This window comes from Orcinus orca, chromosome 20 (genome assembly GCF_937001465.1).
Source record: "Orcinus orca chromosome 20, mOrcOrc1.1, whole genome shotgun sequence".
NCBI classification, from domain to species: Eukaryota; Metazoa; Chordata; class Mammalia; order Artiodactyla; family Delphinidae; genus Orcinus; species Orcinus orca.
Window position 1 is genome coordinate 26,758,175 of NC_064578.1, and position 22,056 is coordinate 26,780,230.

Below are 22,056 nucleotides of genomic sequence, written 5' to 3' on the forward strand. Positions count from 1 at the left end.
ACCTTTAAAATGTGGCTAAGAAATCATACCTCATATCGTTGTTGTAAAGATAAAATGAGATAATATGTGCTAACACCTTGAGGAGAGAGTTTGGCCTGTAGCAAAAATAAATGTTATCGGTATTTCTGTATGTAGATTAAATGTATTAAACTGGCTTTGCTCCCTGACTTCTGGAGGCAAGAATATTTCCAAAAGTTTTGCCTTTTACTGATTCAGCTTTTTAGAGCCACTTCGACCCCTTGTACTGAGGCCAACAAGCCTTATGCTTCCCTGGTTTTCCAGTTCTCAGGTGAGGAGAGAGGCTGCTGCACCCTTGAAAGAGGTCACACCACGGTGTCCTTGAATTTGACACTGGCACCAGAATCTATACAATTTTGGTTTATCTAAATAACTAGTGTTCATGAACTTGAATTGTTTTGAAACTGAAGAAGTGCCATTTGAAAATTGTTCGTGGTTTTCTATCTCTGGGGTTGAGTGATCACTTTTGGAACAGTTTTCTTCGCTGGGGGAAAATCACCAGGATGGGCCTTTTAGTCACACAAATATAAAAAGTTCGTGGTGGCAACCATGTGGTCGTTTGTAACTGAAATACCAATGCTTTAGACCAGGACGTGCTGTGGAGCCATGTGAATGGTGAAGGCAGCTACAGCCCGACTATGCGCTTACAGAGTTAGAGAGCGTTGGGCCTTAAAGATCGATTCACACTGCACCACCTCAACATGATTTGTTCTTGAGGGATATGAGAGCCCGAGAATCACCCACAGGAGATGGGGAGCAAAAGCCGGCCCAGGCAGGAAGATATCAGGAACATGTTGGCCTCCCCTAGGGGGCACTCATAACGTCAGGTTACAAGGGCACTGGGGGACCCTGAGCTGGGGGAGTAAGGGACCTCTCTCGAGGGGAAGGGGCTGTTCCTGGGCTTGATGAGGGGTACACTGTCACAGGCTCCTGAGGCTGACAGGTAGGCTGACCTGCCAACACAAAGGAAGCAGGCACCGAGACAGAGAGGAGGCCATGGAGAGAGAGATTCCTCGAGCCACTAAATTAGATTGTCCAGAACCAAGGCCCGAAAATCTATTAAGCCAGAACCACAGTTTGGGGACCACTGTTCCAGTTCAGTGGTTGGCAACCTTGGCTGCACGTTAGAATCACTGGGGGAGCTTTTAAAAATATATATAGATGTCTAGTACATACCCAAAATAATTGAAAGCAGATGTTAAACAGACTACTAGTACTACTGTGACTATTGTACTAGTCATAGTAACCAAAAGGTGGAAACAACCCACATGTCTATTGATGGATGATGAATAAACAAATTGAGGTATATCCATGTCATGGAGTATCATTCAGCCTTAAAAAGGAATGCAGTACTGATACAGGCTCCAACATGGATGGACCTTGAAAACATTATGCTAAGTGAAAGAAGGCAGACACAAAAGGTCTCATCTTGTGTGATTCCTTTTTATATGAAATATCCTTTTAAATGAAATATCTAGTTAAATCTATAGAGATAGAAAGTAGATTTGTGGTTGCCAGGGGCTGGGGTAAGGGGAGACTGGGAGTGACTGCTTAATGCACACCGGCTTTTACTCTAGGGCGATGATGATGTTTTGGAACAAGAGGTGGTGGCTGCAAGACACTGTGAATGTACTAAGTGCCACTTAATTGTTCACCTTAACATGGTTAATTTTATGTGATGTGCATTTCACCACAATAAAAAAAATGATATTTTAAAATATATATTATGTAAATGCCCAGGTCCTATCGAAGACTAATTAAACCAGAGCCTCTGGCGTGTGACCAGACACGGACATGTTTAGACGCTCCCAGGCCATTCCAGGGTGCTGCCCAGGCTGAGAACCACATCCACAGGGTACTCACTGCTGATTTTTCAAGAGTGCAGCACTTACCTCACACCTGGTCCTGCTCCAGATCTCAAGCAGGTGTCCTCGCCTTAGGAAGATGTCTTCAAAGGTGCTTCCTCCTCCTGTCCCTTCCCCTGAATGCTCCAGGACACACAGGATGCGCTTCTTCCCAAGCACTTCCTGCTCTCAGCTGCTGACCGCGAGCTTCCTGGGGGCGGGCACCAGGCCTTCCTTCCTGTGCACTTTCCCCAGGGCCCAGCCCAGGGTCTGGCATGGAGGGGAGCCTCAGAAATGTTGAGTGAATGAGTGAGGGAGTGAGCAAAGGGAGGTGGGTGGGTGAGTGAATGAACCATGGTTCACCTGTCCCTTGTGTGTCTTCCGTCCGCTCAGTTTGCCCCGAGCTTTCAGCAGAGAACCTCTGAAGGCTCCTTTGGGAGCGGGACTTTCATTCCTCCTACAGGCTTATTCCAGCAAAGTTGAGTAGCTTCAGTGCTGGCAGCTGGAAGGCGTTTCAAACTTCTTAACTGTCAAGCTTCTGAGGCCATTACATCCAGCCTCCTCTGCAGGCTGTAATCACCTGGACAGCATTAAAGCACTGCTCGCTGGAGTCCCACACCCAGCATCTGATTCAATTGGTGTGGGGGTGGGAGCAGGGTCTAGAGGTTTTTAAAAGGCTCCAGGTGATTCTAATGTGCCAATATCACAAACTACTGGGTGCAGTATTCTTGACTCATCTGGTTTCTAAAAGTCCCTAACCATTCAGAAACTGACCTGAGTTTCCCTCACATGGAAGCAAAAGGACGTTTAGCATAAACATGGTAGGTGCTTTGAATATGCTCTAGAATTTGATGCCACTTCTTTGAGTGTGATCACCAGCTTGAGGATCAGACGGCCTCTGGGGGAGATGATCTGCTCCCCTGTCCACAGGCCGAACCAGGCAGTCCCGAGGGGAGAGGGAAGGGCTTGCGCAGCAGTCAATGAGGAAATAGTCTGGGGCCTTCCCTGGCGGTCCAGTGGTTAAGACTCCACGCTTCCACTGCAGGGGGCATGGGTTCGATCCCTGGTTGGGGAACTGAGATCCTGCATGCTGTGTGGCGCAGCCCCCCAAAAAGAAAAAAAAGTTCTGTGGATGTAGCCTAATGCTGTTCAAGACAGAAATCTTTAGGGACTTGAAAAAGCTGGAGGGTTATATCTTTCTTTCCTGTAAATAAAGAGAAAGAGCAAGGTGAAGCCAGCCTCACCCTGACCCTCCAAGGCTTTCACATTTACATGCATCATATTATCTATTAAAATGTAGCAACAGAGCATTTCATATTTTCAGTTAAAATGAAAGTCCATATATTTGTTTTGTTAAAATTATTATACCTTGCTGTTGAAGAAGCAAAATGCCTACACCCCTTGTTTTAATTAAATAAGCTTAAATATTGGTTGTGTTGGGTGATATCTCGCCGGTAATGTTTGTTGTTTTTCTTAATACAATGTGACAAAAATATTCACTTAAATGTTCATGACTAATTCTTAAGTTAGATATGATCCTGTCCAATGACTTCACAAATACTGGCTTCCCTTAGTTTGGATTTTTAAAAATTATTATGGTAAAGTACACCTAATACAAAAATGACCATTTTAACCATTTTAAAGTGTACACTGGCATTCAGTAGATTTACAAGGCTGTTAACCATCTAGTTCCAGAATTTCTTCATCACTGCCAAATCCATTAAGCAGTCATTCTCTGTTCCCTCTCTCCCCATATATTTATTGTATGATTCCATTTTAATGTAATATCCACAGAGACAGAAAGCAGATTATTGGTTGCCTGGGGCTAGAGAGGAGTTGTTGGGGAGAAATAGGGAGTGATTTTCAATGGGTATGGATTTTTTTTCTTTTAGTGGTCATGAAAATGTTCTAAAATTGATTACAGTGGTGAGTGCATGAATTTGTGACTATACTAAAAGCCACTGAATTTTAAACTTCAGGTGGGTGAGTTGTATGGTATGTGAATTATATCTCAATATATGTTTTTAAATAAACAACAAAACACTTAATATCTGAGCTCAGAATAAGCCTCAGAGTTGTGATAGTTACTGTTTAGAATTTTTTTAATTAAAAAAACTTTTTTAGCAATATGCAATTGACATATAACGTTGTGTAAGTTTGAAGTGTTCAACATGTTGGTTTGACCCTTGAACAACTCGGGGGTCAGTGGCTCCGATCCCGGCCCCACCACTCCCCACTTGCAATTGAAAATGCACAAATCCGAGTATAACTTTACGGTCGGCCCTTTGTATCCATGATTCTGTCCTTGGATTCAACCAACCTCGGATCATGTGGTAAGTATTTATTGAAAAAAATCCGCATATAAGTGGACCTGCGCAGTTCAAACTCGTGTTGTTCAAGGGTCACCTGTACTAAGTTTATTCTTACGCTAACGGTGGGGAGTGGATACAGCGTAGATACACTGGACAAAGGGATGATTCACGCCCCGGGTGGGACGAGATTTCATCATGCTGCTCAGAATGGCGTCCAATTAAAAACTTATGAATTGTTTATTTCTGGAATTTTCCATTTTCCAACCACGGTTGACCAAGGGTAACTGAAACCGTGGAAAGCAAAACTGCAGATAAAGGGGGGCAACTGTATTGTTTTCTTATTTAATCATTATTTTTATGATTAGGAAGAAAACAATTGTGGCTTTTTTTAAAGATAATTCAAATGCCCAAGTAATCGCCTTCTTATGCTACCTTAGATCTCCAACTTTAGACCCATACATGAATGAAAAGCAATTGATTTGGGGGTGATCCTCTTCTTGCACAAGGCCCCAGAGGAGACTGGGGCAGGTGACCTGGCTTCAGTAACCGGCAGTTTTAACAGCAGGTTCTATTGCTTGTTTTCTCAGTAAATGGCTGAAATATCCCAAGGGGATGTGTAAAATTCACCTACTTTCTTGAATATTTATTTGGGGCTGTTGCTGGGACTAATGCAGTAGTTCTAGTTTGATGTTTAATCACAGCTCAGAAATTCTGTTGCCACAGATACAGAGGGCCAGGATGATGTCATTGTTGCCATGTGCCTCATGAGCAGGTTAAAACTGACCTTTAAAACTTAAGCTTAATTATCTTCACTGTCAGAACAGGCCCGTAGGGAATATGCCTTAATGAATTCATATTTTGACAATCATTTCCTTCTTTCCTCATCATTAAAACTGATTTTCTGGGTCTGCCTCTGAATCCACATGGGGCCTCTCTGACTTGCACATTTTCCAAATCCACATTAAGGTAAAAATGCTTCTGTGCACCTGCCTTCTCCCTGGAGAGGAAGGACTGAAAGGAGATCCCAGGAAGAAGGTGACCTAATTCCTTCTCTTGGTCCCTCCATTCTCTCCTTCAGTGGGATCACCCTTCAGGAGCAAAAGAATGGGGTGGAGGTGGAGAGTGTGATGATCCAAGGCACACCCCCCTTCTTCCCGTCTCCCTCACTCAACACAGTGATATCTTGTTTTATAAATGCTCTGGAAAATCAATTCTATATTGAAACTCACTGTGATTTGATTTAAAGAAAAGTATCCTCACAAATCGTGTGAAGCATCAGCCGTGCTCCCACGCTGCATGCCCATGCGCATGGCTGCAAAGCCCACAGCCCACGGCTTCAGCTGGTCCCGTGCAGATGAACACACAGACATCTTCATTCGTTCGTTCTTTGAACAAATGTCCTAGAAATTGAGGAACCAGCAGTGAACAAAAGAGACAAGGAAACAGCCTCATGGAGCTACTGTAGGTGGGGAAGACTGAAATGAAACAAATACTCTCAGAAGGCACCCTAAAATCCCCTGGTGTCAGGTGCTGGGAGGGTGCTATGAGTGCCTATTTCTGATCTATGGGGTGGGGTGGGAGAGGGGAGGTTCAGGCAGAGTGTCCCTGAGGAAGTGACATTTAAACTAAGACCTAAACAACGGCACTCCAGATTTTCTGTATAGGGGATGATTCAGGACAGTATTCAGCTTAGTGAAAACGACAACTGCTTATGTCAGAGAAGGGGAGGTGATGGATAAGTCTCCTCTAAACACCCCTTTATCACCAATACTGGACATGATGAATGAGGGAGTCAGAGGGAGAAAGTGCAAAGGCCCTGAGGTCAGTCTCCTCATGGGATAATCAGGTAAAAGATCTAAATACAAATTGTCATTGTAAACAAGTGGTTCTCCAACTTTTTGGTCTCAGAAACCCTTTACTCTATAAAAATTATTGGAGAGTCCAAAGAGCTTTTGTTTATGCAGAGTATAGCTACCAAAATAAATTATTAGAAATTAAAAACATTTAAAACTATTATTCAATTTTTAATTCTTAAAAAAATAATAAACCGATTACATGTTGACACAATACACTTTTTGTGAAAAATAACTATATTTTTCAGGACAAAAGACAATTAGAAGAAGAGTTGCATTATTGTACATATTTGTAAATATCTTTCCTCTCTGTCTTAACAGAAGGCAGCTGAATTCTCATGTCTGCTTCTGCATTCAGTCTGTTGCAATATTATTTTAGTTGAAGTATATGAAGAAAATTTGGCCTCCTGCAGATAGGTAGTTGAAAAAGTTAGGCTATTTTAATGGCTTTTTTAGATAGTTGTAGGTATCCTTCTTTGATACCATGCCAAAACTTGACAATTGATAGTTTTCCCTTAAAGGTTAGTTGCAGTGTGGAATCTGAAACCATAGCAATAAATTTTTTGTATTCTGTTATATTGAAATTCATTGGTCTGCCTTTGAACGGATCTCTTACCCATGCATAGATTTTTTAACATCATGTTTTGGTCATTTGGAAAATATTGGTTCATTGAGTTGTGTAGATTTTCCACGTTTTCATTATGTAAAATTTTAAAATCATGTTTGTTAATATCACCACCAATCCCATCAGAAAAATATGTAAGTGTTGGAAAGCTCTCAAGTTCACAGTGGTCAATACAATTTTTCCAAATGCTAATTTTCACTTGAAAGCTCAAATTTCATTATTGCCAACAAATATTTCAGTTGTTTTCATTGAAATGACAGTTTCACTTCATTTATTTTCGAGAAAATGCCTGCCAAATACTCAAGTGTGAATGACCATAGTTTGTAAGTCATACTTTCAAGTAAAAACGATGTTCCACAATAAATGGGGCTAGTTTGGCTGGCAACTCAATCACAAAGTGCTTTTCCTTGAGATAACCATTGTCCTTCAGTTTGCAGAAGAAATGTTTCATGCTTACTTCCTATTTCATTGTGCAGAATATTTTCAAAGTATGTACTCAAAGGTCATGGTTTAATATAATTACTAATTTTAATGGCTTCAAGGATGTTATTAAGTGAAAATGCTTTTTTTCCCCCTATGAGTGTCTGATAGTGAGGAACCAAGTCAAGTTCATTGATAGGACTGTAAAGGCAAATGACACATACTCTCTCCCTTTGGAAATCTCACGTTTCCATGCAGATGACACATATGTCCACAAACAATTCTCATGTGGCTCAGTGGATAAGAGCCAGGACTTGGAGTGACAGAGACCTGGGTTCAGAGCCTCAGTCTTAAGCTTTCTGAGCCTCAGTTTCCTCACCTGTAAAATGGCAATAATATTACCTACCCTCAAGTTTGTTGTGAGAATTAAATGAGCTAATAATACGATAATATGTCTCACATATTAATAGTAGCTGTTTTAAGTGGGGAAGGTGGACTTGAGTCTTAAGGACTATATGTATATAAAATGCAGAATTTATCAGAGTCAGGGACAGGGGTTGGGGGCAGGGGGGAGGGAGACCTTCCAGGAGGAGGGTAGATGGGACCATGCCTGGGGCACTGCTGACGTGGTGAGGTCTGGTGAGCTGGGTGCTCGACAAGAGGGGGTGAAGGGGTGAGGCTCAGGGGTTGGCAGTAGCCAGATGGCAAGGGGTTTGTGGCCATGCTGGGGCTTCTTGTCTGTGGGAGAAGAGATCTAGGCAAAGCTGCCTGGAGTAAGGTGATTGGCAACAGGATGGGGTGGTGGACTAGAGGAGGCAGGAAGGGGGCAGGACTCATAGGAGGCAGGGGCTGGGGGGAGCAGCGGTGAGGAGCAGAGAAGGAGCCTGGGGAAAAGCCTGCCCTGGGGAGGACATCAAGGGCCATGCTGAGGACGTGGGCTACAGTCATGACACTCTTCTTGCTTTTTTTCCCATCTCACGCAACTGTCAGTGGAGGTATTTTTTGCCCCAAATTTCCTGTCCCTCCTCTCTGTCTCAGTAAGCTCATGTGGATGAATCTAGGCTGTCTATTTCTGCAATGAGGCTGAATATCTTAACTGCCAGTCTGACAGACGGATCACCAGTCTCTTCAATTGTTATTTTATAGCGAGGGACACCTGGAATCCTTCCCTATGATTAGCTGGCTGATCTTATTTATTCACATTTTATTCTAAAAAAAGAACTTCTCATTTTAACTCTTGCTCAGCAAGTGCTTGTTGGCCGATAAATGTTAAAGATACGATGTATTTTTTGAAGTACAATAATCTTTGTTAATAATTATTTATAACACAATGTTTTAAAGATTAACTCTGCACCTTTGAGCTCCACAGGAGCGCCAGGACTGCAGCCTGCATCTGGTAGATGTTCCTTCCTACGTAACAGTGACAGGTGCTTATTCAAGAGGAGGCATACAGAAGCCCAAAGCAAAAGATGCCCACCACTCCCCACCCCCCTCACACTCTTAATCTATTCCTCCGGGGTGTGGATATGGTCTGTCACATGCTTTCTATGTCTATCTTTTCATAATGTACTTCAAACAAAAACAAAAAACAAAGCCAGAGATGAACTCACAGTCCATTTTATAGCTTGCTTTCTCCTTCAATAATAGACCACCAAGGCCTTTTGGAGGTCCCGGCATTGAGTGGCACCCCCTTCTATGCACAGGCTGAAGAGTCCTGTCCATGCAGGAGTTGTTCTTAAAGGCATCGGTAGCCTTGAGCACGGCCTTCTTTACCAGAAAAAGCAGACTTCGAAGCCTCCGATGCAATCTGCAAGGGGATCCTTGGAAAAAGGGCAGCTTTTGTCCTTGAATGGTGCCAGCCTGTGGCTGGATGCCATGGCCTCAGAAACTCCAAACCTCCCAGACAGCAAGAGGGTCTTGGGTGGAACCGGGCAACGGCCAGACCTACAGAGAGCAGAAGGCAGAGGCAGCACATGCAGGTTTGCTGCTAGAGCAGATTCTTGCTTTAAGGGATACCAGAGCCCCAACAAAACATGTTTAGGTCACATTTTCCATTTCCTTCAAGACTTTGGTCACTGACACTAAGAAATACAATGAATTGATACATCAAATACAATTGATCTGTTCTATGTCTAGGAAAAGTTCCTCCCAGGAAAGCTAATTGTTACATTGACTCAGCACAGTCAAGCAATGATGTTTCTTTAGTGCAATGGGTTACACAAAAAATCCTTTATGCTTCCATATGGAGACCTGTACAAAAACAGTTTCTGCAGGATTATTAATAATTTTAAAAATTGGAAACAATTCAAACGCCCATCAGCATGAGAATGAATAAATAGAGACATTCATAGATGAAATACTTGACAGCAATTAAACTGAATGGAGTAGATCTTAAAGTTGAGTGAAAAAGCAAGCAGCAGAATATTATATGTGAGACTGTTTAAAAACACACAAAATGCTGTGTTTTGTTTATGGATACGTGTGTGATTTGTAGTAACATGGTAGTGATGACCTTGGGAGGGAGGGGAAGAGACTGCCCAGTTGGGCCACATCAGGGACTTCCCTGGCCCCTGTAATGTTAATTTCTTTCTTTTTTATTGTAAAAAACATAACAAAGTTTACCATCTTAACCACTTCTAAGTGTACAGCTCAGTAGTGTTGTGTTAACATATTCACAATGTTGTGAAATAGACCTCCAGAACTTTTTCCTTGTGCAAAACTGAAACTCCCCATCCCCTCTCCCCAGCTCCTGGCAGCCACCCACTTTCTGCTTAGATGAATGTGACTATTCTAGACACCTCATACAAGTGGAGTCACACAGTAATTATTATTTTTTTGTGACTGGCTTATTTCACTTAACATAATGTACTCAAGTTTCATCCATGTTGTACCATGGGACAGGATTTCTTTTTAAGGTTGAATAATATTCCATTGTGTGGGGCTTCCCTGGTGGTGCAGTGGTTAAGAATCCACCTGCCAATGCAGGGGACACGGGTTCAAGCCCTGGTCCGGGAAGATCCCACATGCTGCAGAGCAACTAAGCCCGTGTGCCACAACTACTGACCCTGCGTGCCACAACTACTGAAGCCTGCACCCCTACAGCCCGTGCTCCGCAACAACAGAAGCCACCGCAATGAGAAGCCCGCGCGCTGCAACGAAGAGTAGCCCCTGCTCGCCGCAACTAAAGAAAGCCCGTGCGCAGCAACAAAGACCCAACGCAACCAAAAATAAATAAATAAAATTTAAAAAATACTTAAAAAAAATAAAGCTTACTGTTTTAAAAAAAAAAAGGTGGTGGGAGGCTTGAAAGTCAGACAGGTCTGGGTTAAAGTCTGGGCTCAAGGTACTTATCTCCTGAGTCTGTTTCCTCATTTATAAAATGGAGATAATAAAACTCACCTGGCAGGAGTGTTTCAAGAATTAAAATAATATAGGTAGCCCCCAGAAAATACGTATAGCCCTGCTGTCCAATAAATGGTGATCATGATTTCATCAGTCATGATGATGGTTGGCAGACAGAGGAAGTCTTCTTAAGTCACTTGCTACCCTCCTGTAAGACTGAAGCATCCATCCTACCTTACTCTTCTTTTCCTCTCTTCTCCTATTCCTCTTCTGCTTCCAGCCTCTGCCCCCATCTTCTCTTCCTGTTCCCCTTTGCTCCAAGGTCTTCCCACGGGCCTACCATAACATGGCAGGCTGGTGTAAGGTAATAGGGAGTGGTGGGGCCTGTGGCAGTCTGAGAGCACAGCTGGTATGGAGGGGGCAGCCACCTCTGAGCTCTAAGTTGCCATGCTGGAATGTGGGCCCAATGTTACCAGATATTTTGGGTTGGTTTTTTTTCTTTTGAGGGAAGTCAGAAATCCAATATTTTAAGGGAAATCTTTGGATTTTTTTAATTGTTGGAAATAATTCCAGTTTTATTCACTACTACGGGGTCCAAACTGAATTCTCAGATGGGCCAGTTCCAATCTGCAGAGTGGCAGCCAGTCACCTCTGAGTGACAAAAAGGCCGTGTGCATGGTGGGAGGTGATAGGAATGGGAGCTCTTCACGTGTGTACAGATGTGCAGGCCTGCATGTATGTGTGTGCATGTGCATTTTACGGCTGTCTCCAGTCCTAAGCAATGAGAGAAGAGTGGGTTTCCCTGGAACATTTGGCTTTCATCCTTCTCCTCCTCAGTGGCTGCTGAGGCATTGGTTGTATGGGATCTGGGCCACTAAAGATCTGTCACATGGGGTCACTGCCTCTGCTTTTGGATGCTCAAAGCTGCATCGGAGACCCTGGTCTGGGAGGTCTCTAGGCCCAAAATTCCAAGATGAAGTCCAAACCTCCTAGTTCCCTCTGCCCTACAAATCTTTAATGCCTGTGTGCACACAAACTCATGCCTCCCTTGGACTTTTCTGTCCTTCTAAAGAGTAGGCAAGATTTTCTTTCTCACACAGACTGCAAACTGGTGGCTGCTGATGGAATCTGGCCATGGCTACCCCCTTAAAATAGGGTCCCTGTTCTCCAGCCCCACAGTTCCCACTGCTCCTGATTCAACTCCACTACAACTACAACGCTGACAAATATCAGTGGTGTTTTAGCATCACACCTGTCTTGTTGTTTTCTCACAGTCGTATAAGGAGGAACATGAAATAGTTTTTGTACCTAAGTCTCTGTCAAAAATTAGGAAATGCAAGATCAATGGACAAGGTTGCATGTTTCATGAAAAGTGTGAGGGTGTATTTCTTTGTGGAAGTGGTGAATATTCCTTTCTGTTTAATATGCAAATAAAATGTGTTTGTATCAGAAAAATGCAACTTATGATTGCATTACAAAGTAGGCCATAGTAAGAACTACGATTGGCATCTATAGAAGATCAGTGATGAAGAACTGATGAAAATAAAAGGGACTAAAATTTCAAAAAGGTTTGATGTTGAATGGAATGTGATACTGAATGGAAGGGAAGTGATGCTGCGGTGCAACTGTTTTATAATGTGTGTCACCCAGTTATGGACTGCAGTGGGAGAATATCACTGCTTGTCAGTGACTGCTGTTGTTCTTATTGGGGTTTTTTGTTTGTTGTTTTGGCTGCGCTATGCAGCATGTGGGATCTAGTTCCCCGACCAGGGATCAAACCTGCACCCTGCATTGGAAGCACAGAGTCTTAACCACTGGACCACTAGGGAACTCCTCTGTTGTTCTATTGTTAAAGAGACCTTGGGCGTCTCTGGTGGCGCAGTGGTTAAGAATCTGCCTGTCATTGCAGGGGACACAGGTTCGAGCCCTGGTCTGGGAAGATCCCACATGCCGCGGAGCAACTACTGAGCCTGCGTGCCTGGAGCCCGTGCTCTGCAACAAGAGAAGCCACCGCAAGGAGAAGCCCATGCACTGCAACGAAGAGTAGCCCTCGCTCACCGCAACTAGAGAAAGCCCGCACACAGCAACAAAGACACAACAAAGCCAAATAAATAAATTTATAAAAAAAAGAAAAAGGACTTCCCTGGTGGTGCAGTGGTTAAGAATCCACCTGCCAATGCAGGGGACATGGGTTCGAGCCCTGGTCTGGGAAGATCCCACATGCTGCGGAGCAACTAAGCTCGTGCGCCACAACTACTGAGCCTGTGCTCTAAGAGAGCCCATGAGCCACAACTACTGAATCCCACACGCCTAGAGCCCGTGCTCCGCAACAAGAGAAGCCACCACAGTGAGAAGCCCGCACACCACAACGAAGAGTTGCCCCCGCTCGCCACAACTAGAGAAAGCCCGCACACAGCAACGAAGACCCAACGCAGCCAATTAATTAATTAATTTAAAAAAAAAGAGAGAGCTTATTAGGTAATAGTCATTTACCAGACATGTAATAAAAATTCTTAGGCATAAAAGATACTCCAAGCACAAGACCAGTGGATCAGTCAAGTTTTCTTTGGTCAGAAGCAACAGAAACTGCCTCTGATTATTACTCAGTAAAGAAGATTGCTGGTGGGATCTGAGTTAGTTTACAGAAGATCCGGATGTCCGGGAGGAACCCTCAGTGTGGCAGCAGAGCCAGCAGGGCCTGCCTTTGGCCTGGCCCAGTGGCTCCAGCTGTTTTGGTCTTCCTGCCCTTTGGCTCAAGACTTGAGTTCCAGGGAGGGGAAGATCTGATGGGCCTGCGTGCGGTCACAGATCCACCCCGGGCCTGTGAGGATACCAGGTCTGTGCGGTGTTATAGCCCTAATTCACAAAAATGAGGGGATGGCTAAAAGAGGTTCTGTGAAGTATAAAAACAGTGATGAAAAATAGAAGTGTAAATACTGTAATTCAGAAAAGGAGTGGCTGGGACCCAAGTGTGATTCACTTCTGCTGGGATAAATGAATCTGAGAACATGATGAGTTTGAGAAAGCAGCCAAAAATCGAAGTGAAGAAAACCAAACAACAGCAACGAAGAAATCCAAACGCGAAATAGGAAGTACCACGATGACTACCTGGAAGTTACATTTTGCTCTACTAGGAGTCCATGGGTCCAGTTTCTAACGTGTGGTCTGCGGTAAAGCTCAGGCCTTTTCGGTTTTGAGCATCACTGCAGATTGGGTGGTCTGAGGAGCCTCTCATTGCAAAACAGCACAGAGGACACACCCTGTGACTGATCTTTGCTCCTACGAGCTTTAGGAGAAGATTTCAAGAGAAGTGAGCTGAGGCCTGAGCTGTTAACGCGGTTGCTTTAGAGGCAGGTGCTCTCAGCAGCACAGCTGTTAAAATACTTAACTGGCAGAGAGGGTGGGAAGCCAAGTCACAGTCCCTGGTAGTGGCGCCCTCTGGTGGCCAGAGGCAGAAACAAACTCTGGAAGAAAGTGTCTCCAGTTTAGATACAGAGGACACCCATAGATGATGAAGAAACTAACTCTCATCATTAGGAAGGCACTGGGAAGGCAAGCCACTTTGTCCAAGAGTTATCAGATAACACAGAAAACATATTTAGAGTTTCTCCACCTCTCAAGTAGCAGATCCTGGAATTGTCAGACACCAAATATAGAACAGATATATAAGAAATGATTAAAGAAATAAAGGATGCAAATGACAAAGATGAGGACCAACAAAGTACAATGAGAAAAAGAGACCTTAAAAATGGGTATGCACAGAACTAGAACAAAAAATTTCACAATTTGTATGGAAACACAAAAGACCCTGAATAGCCAAAGCAATCTTGAGAAAGAAAAACGGAGCTGGAGGAATCAGGCTCCCTGACTTCAGACTATACTACAAAGCTACAGTAATCAAGACAGTATGGTACTGGCACAAAAACAGAAATATAGATCAATGGAACAGGAAAGCCCAGAGATAAACCCACACACATATGGTCACCTTACCTTTGATAAAGGAGGCAAGAATATACAATGGAGAAAAGACAGCCTCTTCAATAAGTGGTGCTGGGGAAACTGGACAGGTACATGTAAAAGTATGAAATTAGAACACTCCCTAACACCATACACAAAAATAAACTCAAAATGGATTAAAGACCTAAATGTAAGGCCACACACTATCAAACTCTTAGAGGAAAACATAGGCAGAATGCTCTATGACATAAATCACAGCAAGATCCTTTTTAACCCACCTCCTAGAGAAATGGAAATAAAAATAAACAAATGGGACCTAATGAAACTTAAAAGCTTTTGCACAGCAAAGGAAACCATAAACAAGACCAAAAGACAACCCTCAGAATGGGAGAAAATATTTGCAAATGAAGCAACTGACAAAGGATTAATCTTCAAAATTTACAAGCAGCTCATGCAGCTCAATATCAAAAAATCAAACAACCCAATCCAAAAATGGGCAGAAGACCTAAATAGACATTTCTCCAAAGTAGATATAGATTGCCAACAAACACATGAAAGAATGCTCAACATCATTAATCATTAGAGAAATGCAAATCAAAACTACAATGAGATATCATCTCACAGCAGTCAGAATGGCCATCATCAGAAAATCTACAAACAATAAATGCTGGAGAGGGTGTGGAGAAAAGGGAACCGTCTTGCACTGTTGGTGGGAATGCAAATTGATACAGCCACTATGGAGAACAGTATGGAGGTTCCTTAAAAAACTAAAAATAGAGCTACCATATGACCCAGCAATCCCACTGCTGGGCATATGCCCTGAGAAAACCATAATTCAGAAAGAGTCATGTATCAAAATGTTCATTGCTGCTCTATTTACAATAGCCAGGACATGGAAGCAGCCTAAGTGTCCATCAACTGATGAATGGATAAAGAAGATGTGGCACATATATACAATGGAATATTACTCAGCCATAAAAGGAAATGAAACTGAGTTATTTGTAGTGAGGTGGATGGACCTAGAGTCTGTCATACAGAGTGATGTAAGTCAGAAAGAGAAAAACAAATACCGTATGCTAACACATATATGGAATCTAAGAAAAAAAAAAGGTCATGAAGGACCTAGGGGTAAGATGGGAATAAAGACACAGACCTACTAGAGAATGGACTTGAGGATAAGGGGAGGGGGAAGGGTAAGCTGTGACAAGGTGAGAGAGTGGCATGGACATACATACACTACCAAACGTAAAATAGATAGCTAGTGGGAAGCAGCCACATAGCACAGGGAGATCAGCTCGGTGCTTTGCGACCACCTAGAGGGGTGGGATAGGGAGGGTGGGAGGGAGGGAGACACAAGAGGGAAGAGATATGGGAACATATGTATATGTATAACTGATTCACTTTGTTATAAAGCAGAAACTAACACACCATTGTAAAGTAATTATACTCCAATAAAGATGTTTAAAAAAATGGGTATTCAAAAAATAAAAATGTTTCTTTGTTGAACTGCAAAAACCTCAAGAGGATGGTTGAATAGTAAATTAGACACAGGTGAAGAGGGAATTAGTAACTAGGATGTGTATCCACAGTAGTCACCCAGAATGCAGCACAGTGACCAAAAGATACAAATATAAACAAAGTGATAATAAGAGATGTGAAGCACAGAACAAGAAAGTCTAACATATGTCTGTTTGGAGTCCCAGAAGTAAAGTACAGAGAGCCTGAAGAAGAGGCAATATTTGAAAAGATAATAGCTGAGCTCATTCCAGAATCTATAAGAAAACATAAAAACACAAAGCCAGGAAGTACAACATACGTCAAAAAGCATAAATAAAAAGAAATTCATGCTTCAACTCACCTTAGTGAAAGCATAGTACACTCAAAACAAGAAGGTCTTAAAAAGGGCCAGAAAGAAAGGACAGATAATTTATAAAGAAACAACAATTAGGTTGAGGGGATCCTTCTCAAAGCAATGGAATCTAGAAAACAGGGAAAAAACACCTTCTGAGGATCGAGGGAAATAACTCTCAACCTAGAATTGTGTGCCACGAAAACTGTTTTTCAAGAAAACAGATGTTTTCCTGAAATGCGCATTAAGAGACATTTACAGACCAGCAAAACCTGGTAAATTTTTGTCATTAAGAAATCTGTACTAAAGAAACTTCTAAAAGATGTTCTTTGGGGAAGAGATACAAGATGTAGATATAAAGTCTAAGATAGAAAAAGGAATAGTGAGCAAATAATATAATAAATATTACTTAAATGCAAACAATCATTGAATAAAATCACAATCATAATCATAATAATTTAAAAAGTATAATGTATGGGTTAAAGAAAAAACTAAAATATAGAATGAGAATAGCATGTAAATCATAAGGGGGAGATTAAAATGGAAGCATTTTAAGGTGGTAGTATTATCATGGGAGAGCTAATATAAAAATTGTCAGAGGTGATGAAGGTAAATGTGCATGGTGAGATAACTTGAGTGGTACCCTCTACAAGAATAGAAATAGAGTGTAAAAATTTCAAACCAGTAGCAAGGAAATGTGGAATAGACAAAACAAAACATAAGCCAAAAAGGCAAGAAAGAAGGGGGGAAAGCACAGAAAAAGCAGAACAAAAAAATTTTTTAAAAAATGAAGATAGAAGATAGTAAAAAAAATCCAAATATATCAATAATCCCAATCAATATAAAAGGAGTATACATGCCAGTTAAAAAGATAGAGATTGGGGCTTCCCTGGTGGCGCAGTGGTTGAGAGTCCGCCTGCCGATGCAGGGGACACAGGCTCGTGCCCCGGTCCGGGAGGATCCCACATGCCACGGAGCAGCTGGGCCTGTGAGCCATGGCCGCTGGGCCTGCGCGTCCGGAGCCTGCGCTCCGCAATGGCAGAGGCCACAGCAGTGAGAGGCCCGCGTACCGCATAAAAAAAAAAAAGAGATTGCCAGATTGGATTCTTTTTTTAAAAAATTCCAACAATGTACTATTTATAAGGGATATATCTGAAGCATAAGGTTACAGAAAGTTTGAAAGTAAAAAAGTAAAAGCATGGAAAAAGAAACATCAACAGATAAAAAGCAGGCAGTTATACTCATGTCAGATAAAATAAACTTTAAGATTAAAGGTATTATTAGGGATAGAGATCATAAATATAGTCAAACGTATTATTCATGAATTCTATATTTGCAAATTTACCTACTCATTGATCTTTATTTTAACCCTAAAATAAATACTTGCAGTGCTTTGCAGTCATTTTCAGGCAGGCACAGAGTGACAAAAAATTTGAGTCACTCAACACACACTTCCCAGCTGAGGTTGAACAAGGTCATGCTCTGCCCTCCTGTTTTAGCTCATACTGTAAACAAGTATCCTTTTAGTTGTCTATTTAGTGCCGTGGTTTTTGTATTTTTGTGCTTTTTGTTGGTGATTTTGCTGTTTAAAATGGTCCCCAAGCATATGCTGGTGTCTAGTGTTCCTCTGTGCAAGAAGGCTGTGGTGTGCCTTATTGAGAAAATGCATGGATTAGATAAGCTTCATTCAGGCATGAGTTATAGTGCTGTTGGCCACAAGTTCAATGTGGCCACAAGTTCAATGTTAATGAATAAACAATATATATTAAATAAGGTGCCTTTAGACAGAAGCACACATAAAACAAGATTACGTATTGATTAGTTGATGAAAATGTTATAAGGAGAGGTTCGCAGGAACCTAGCCTTATATTTCCCCTAAGAGCAATGGTTCAATATTCATTAATTCAGTGTTTACCGCAACTTTACAGACTATAGCTACAGAGAATAATGATAGAGAACTGTAGTTCAGTTCACCAGGAAAATATGAAAATTCTAAATGTGTATATCTAATAAATAGCCTCAAAACGTATAAAGCAAAAACTGCTATAACTATAGGAAGAAATTGATAAAGTCACCATAACAGGAGGCACCTTTCTTAATTATTGATATAGGTCAAGCAGACAGAAAATCAGAGATACAAGGATTTGAAGAGAACAGTCAACAAGCTGAAGGTGAATTGATGGGTATAGATAGTTTACATTTTCCTCAAACAAACATGGAACAGTTAAAAAGTTTCTTACTATATACTGGGCCACAGAGCAAGCCTCAGAGATTTTGAAGAATTGTTATTACACAGATATTCTCCAACCAATTGGGTTAGAAGTGGATAGTAAAAGTTAAATAAAACTAGAAATTTTTAATTTTTTAATTATTATAAAAAATTTTATTTTTTTATAAAATTATATTTTTATAAATTTTATTAAAAATTTAATTTTTAATTTTTAAAAAATTTTTTAAATTTGGAAATTTAAAAACACACTTGGGTTTCCCTGGTGGTGCAGTGGTTAAGAATCTGCCTGCCAATGCAGGGGACACAGGTTCGAGCCCTGGTCCGGGAAGATCCCACATGCTGCGGAGCAACTGAGCCTGTGCGCCACAGCTACTGAGCCTGTGCTCTAGAGCCCGTGCTCTAGAGCCCGCGAGCCACAACTACTGAAGCCCGTGCACCTAGAGCCCATGCTCTAGCAACAAAAGAAGCCACCACAATGAGAAGTCCATGCACCGCAACAAGGAGTAGCCCCCGCTCACTGCAACTAGAGAAAGCCCACAAGCAGCAACGAAGACCCAACACAGCCAAAAATATATAAATAAAATACATTTTAAAAAAACCCAAAAAACCCCCACATTTCTAAGTAGTTCAAGAGTCAAAAAGAATCATAATGGAAATATAAAAATACTTAGAGATGAATGATAAGGAAAGCACAAGGTATCAAAACTTTAAACTTAAGAAATGCTAAGAAAGTAGAACTTAAAGGGAAACATGAAGTCTTAAGTGCTTATTTTAGAGAAGAGGGCAAAAAATTCATGAGCTGAATGTCCAGCCTGAAATTTTAGAAAAAGAAAACAAAATAAACCTAAAGAAGGTAGAAGAAAACAAATAATAAGTCTAAGGGTAGAGAATAATAAGCTAGAAAACAAAGATACAAAGTAATAAACCAGTGCTAGTACTAAAAAAAGATGTTAGCAATAAGCTAAAAAACAAAGATACCAAAAAAAACCTAAAAAAAATCCAAAAACAAAAGACAAAGAGATCAACAAAGACAAAAATTTAGTCTGAAAACACAGGTAAACTGGAACTCTGGAGAGACTGATAAAGAATAGACAGAGGCATGAATAAACAATATTAGGAATGAAAAAAGAATGTTAACTTTTACAATAGAGATTTTAAAAGACAGTGAGTACTGTAGTCCTTATGCCAATAATTTGAAAACTAACAAGATGGAAAAGTTCCTAGAAAAACATAACTTACCAAAGCACGTCAAGATGTATAGTCCTAGGAGCACTAAAAAAATTAATCAGCTTTAAAAATTTCCCTGCAAACACCAGACCGAGGCAGTTTTCAAACGAGTTCTGCAAAATTTCAGAGAACAGACCATTTCTATCTCCCAACTAATTCCACAGGGCCTTAAAACTGATACAACAACAAGAAAGGAAAATTATAAGCCAATCTAACTCTCAAACACAGATGCCAAAAGTCCTATATAAAACATTGGCAAATAGTAGTGTATAAAAAGATAACGTTAATCCTTGAAATTCAAGAGTGGTTTAATTTGAGAAATTCTGTATGCTTTATTAATCACACTAACCAATTCAAGAAGAAAAACCATATGATTATCTTAACTGGCACCAAAAAATTATTTGACAAAATTCGATCCCAGATTTTGATTAAAACAAAACAAAACCTAGAAATAAAAGGGGAGTTCCTTAACCTAATTAAGTAAATCTATTTAACGATCTATTATCATATATTATACTAAATGAGGAAACCTTCTCATTTAGTATAGAAACCTTCTCATTTAGTGTTAGAAACCTTCCCTTTGACCAAGACAAGGATGCCCGCTATTACTGATTTTATTCAATTTTGTACTGGAGGTCTTAGGCTGTAAGACAAGAAATGAAAGGCATAACAACTGTAAAGGGAGAAACAAAACTGTCATTATTTGCAGGTGATATAATTCTTTACATGGAAAATCCGAAAGAATCTAAAGGTAAATTATTAGAAATAGTGATGGTTTAGAGGGAAATGGTTAAAAAGAATAATAAAAGAAGACATCATTTAATTGCAACCAAAAAGTGTAAGATACCTAGGAAATTCTATCAAAAGATGTGCAAGACCTTTTTGCAGAAAATCATAAAATTGTACCTAAAAATCTTAAAGGAGATCTAATTAGATTGAGTGATACATTGTGCTCATGGATAAGAAGACTCAATATTGTAAAGATGTTATATTAGCCACAGATTGATCTATTGATGGAATGCAATTCTAATCCAAATCTTAGAAAGTGTTTTTTGTTTTCGTTTTTGCTTTTTTGTGTGTGTGGAAGTTGCCAAGTTGATTCTAAAAAGTACATTTGAACATTTACAGTTAGGGCTCTTTGTCTTGTTTAAGAAACCCTTCCGTAGGTCAACATCAGAGATCTGTTCTACTATAACATCTTCTCAAATCTTACAAGTTTTGTCCTTCACACGTAAGTCCTCGGTCTGTCTGGAATTTTTTTGTGCATGGTATAGATTCACTTTTTCTCACATGGATACTCAGTTGTGCCAGCATTAGAGTCAAGAAAAAAAAAAAAGCCAAGAATAGTCAGGGCATTCCTAAAGGAAAAGAATTAGGTGAGAGCACTTGCCTTACTAGATATAGGGCTTGTACAAAGCTATATGTATAGCTTTGTACAAAAATATATAATATATATTTTTTGGCCACGCCACGAGGCTTGCAGGATCTTAGTTCCCTGACCAGTGATCAAACCCAGGTCCTCGGCAGTGAGAGCTCAGAGTCCCAACCACTGAACCGCCAGGGAATTCCCTATAATATTTCAATACTATAATAAAATTGTGTGGAATTGACACAGGGATATAGACAAAACGACCAGTGTAACAAAAGAGAGAGCTCAGAAACAGATCCAGTCACAAATGAAACGCTGATATATGTCTGAGGTCACATTGGAGACCTGTGGAGAAATAATGCTGGCACAACTGAGTATCCACGTGAGAAAAAGTGAATCTATACCATGCACAAAAAAATTCCGGACAGACTGAGGACTTATGTGTGAAGAACAAAACTCGAAAGATTTGAGAAGATGATATGGTAGGATAGATCTCTGATGTTGACCTACGGAAGGGTTTCTTAAACAAGACAAAAGAGCCCTAGCTGTAAATGTTCATACATTTGACTTTATTAAAACTAAAATTGAGACCTCTGCTTTTTCAAAACACCATAAAGAAATCAAAAGTGAAAACAAAGGCCACAACTGGTAGAAGATATTCACCATACCTACAGTGAACAATATTCAGAATGTATTAAGAATTCTTACATAGCAATAAGAACCCAACAGAAAAAAAAGGGCAGAAGACACAAGCATTAACTTGTAGAGGTAATAAACATGTGGGAAAGTATCCTCAACATTATAATTAGGGAAGTGCAAATTAGGAATGAGATATCATTCATACCTATTGGATTGGCCAAAAATTAAGGCTGACGGTGGCAACTGTTGGAAAGGACATGGATCAGCAGGGACCCATATACGCTGCTTGTATGAGTATAAATTGGTACAACCACCCTGGAAAACAGTCTAGCATTGTCTTCTAAAAACAGGTATATCCTAACATATCCTTT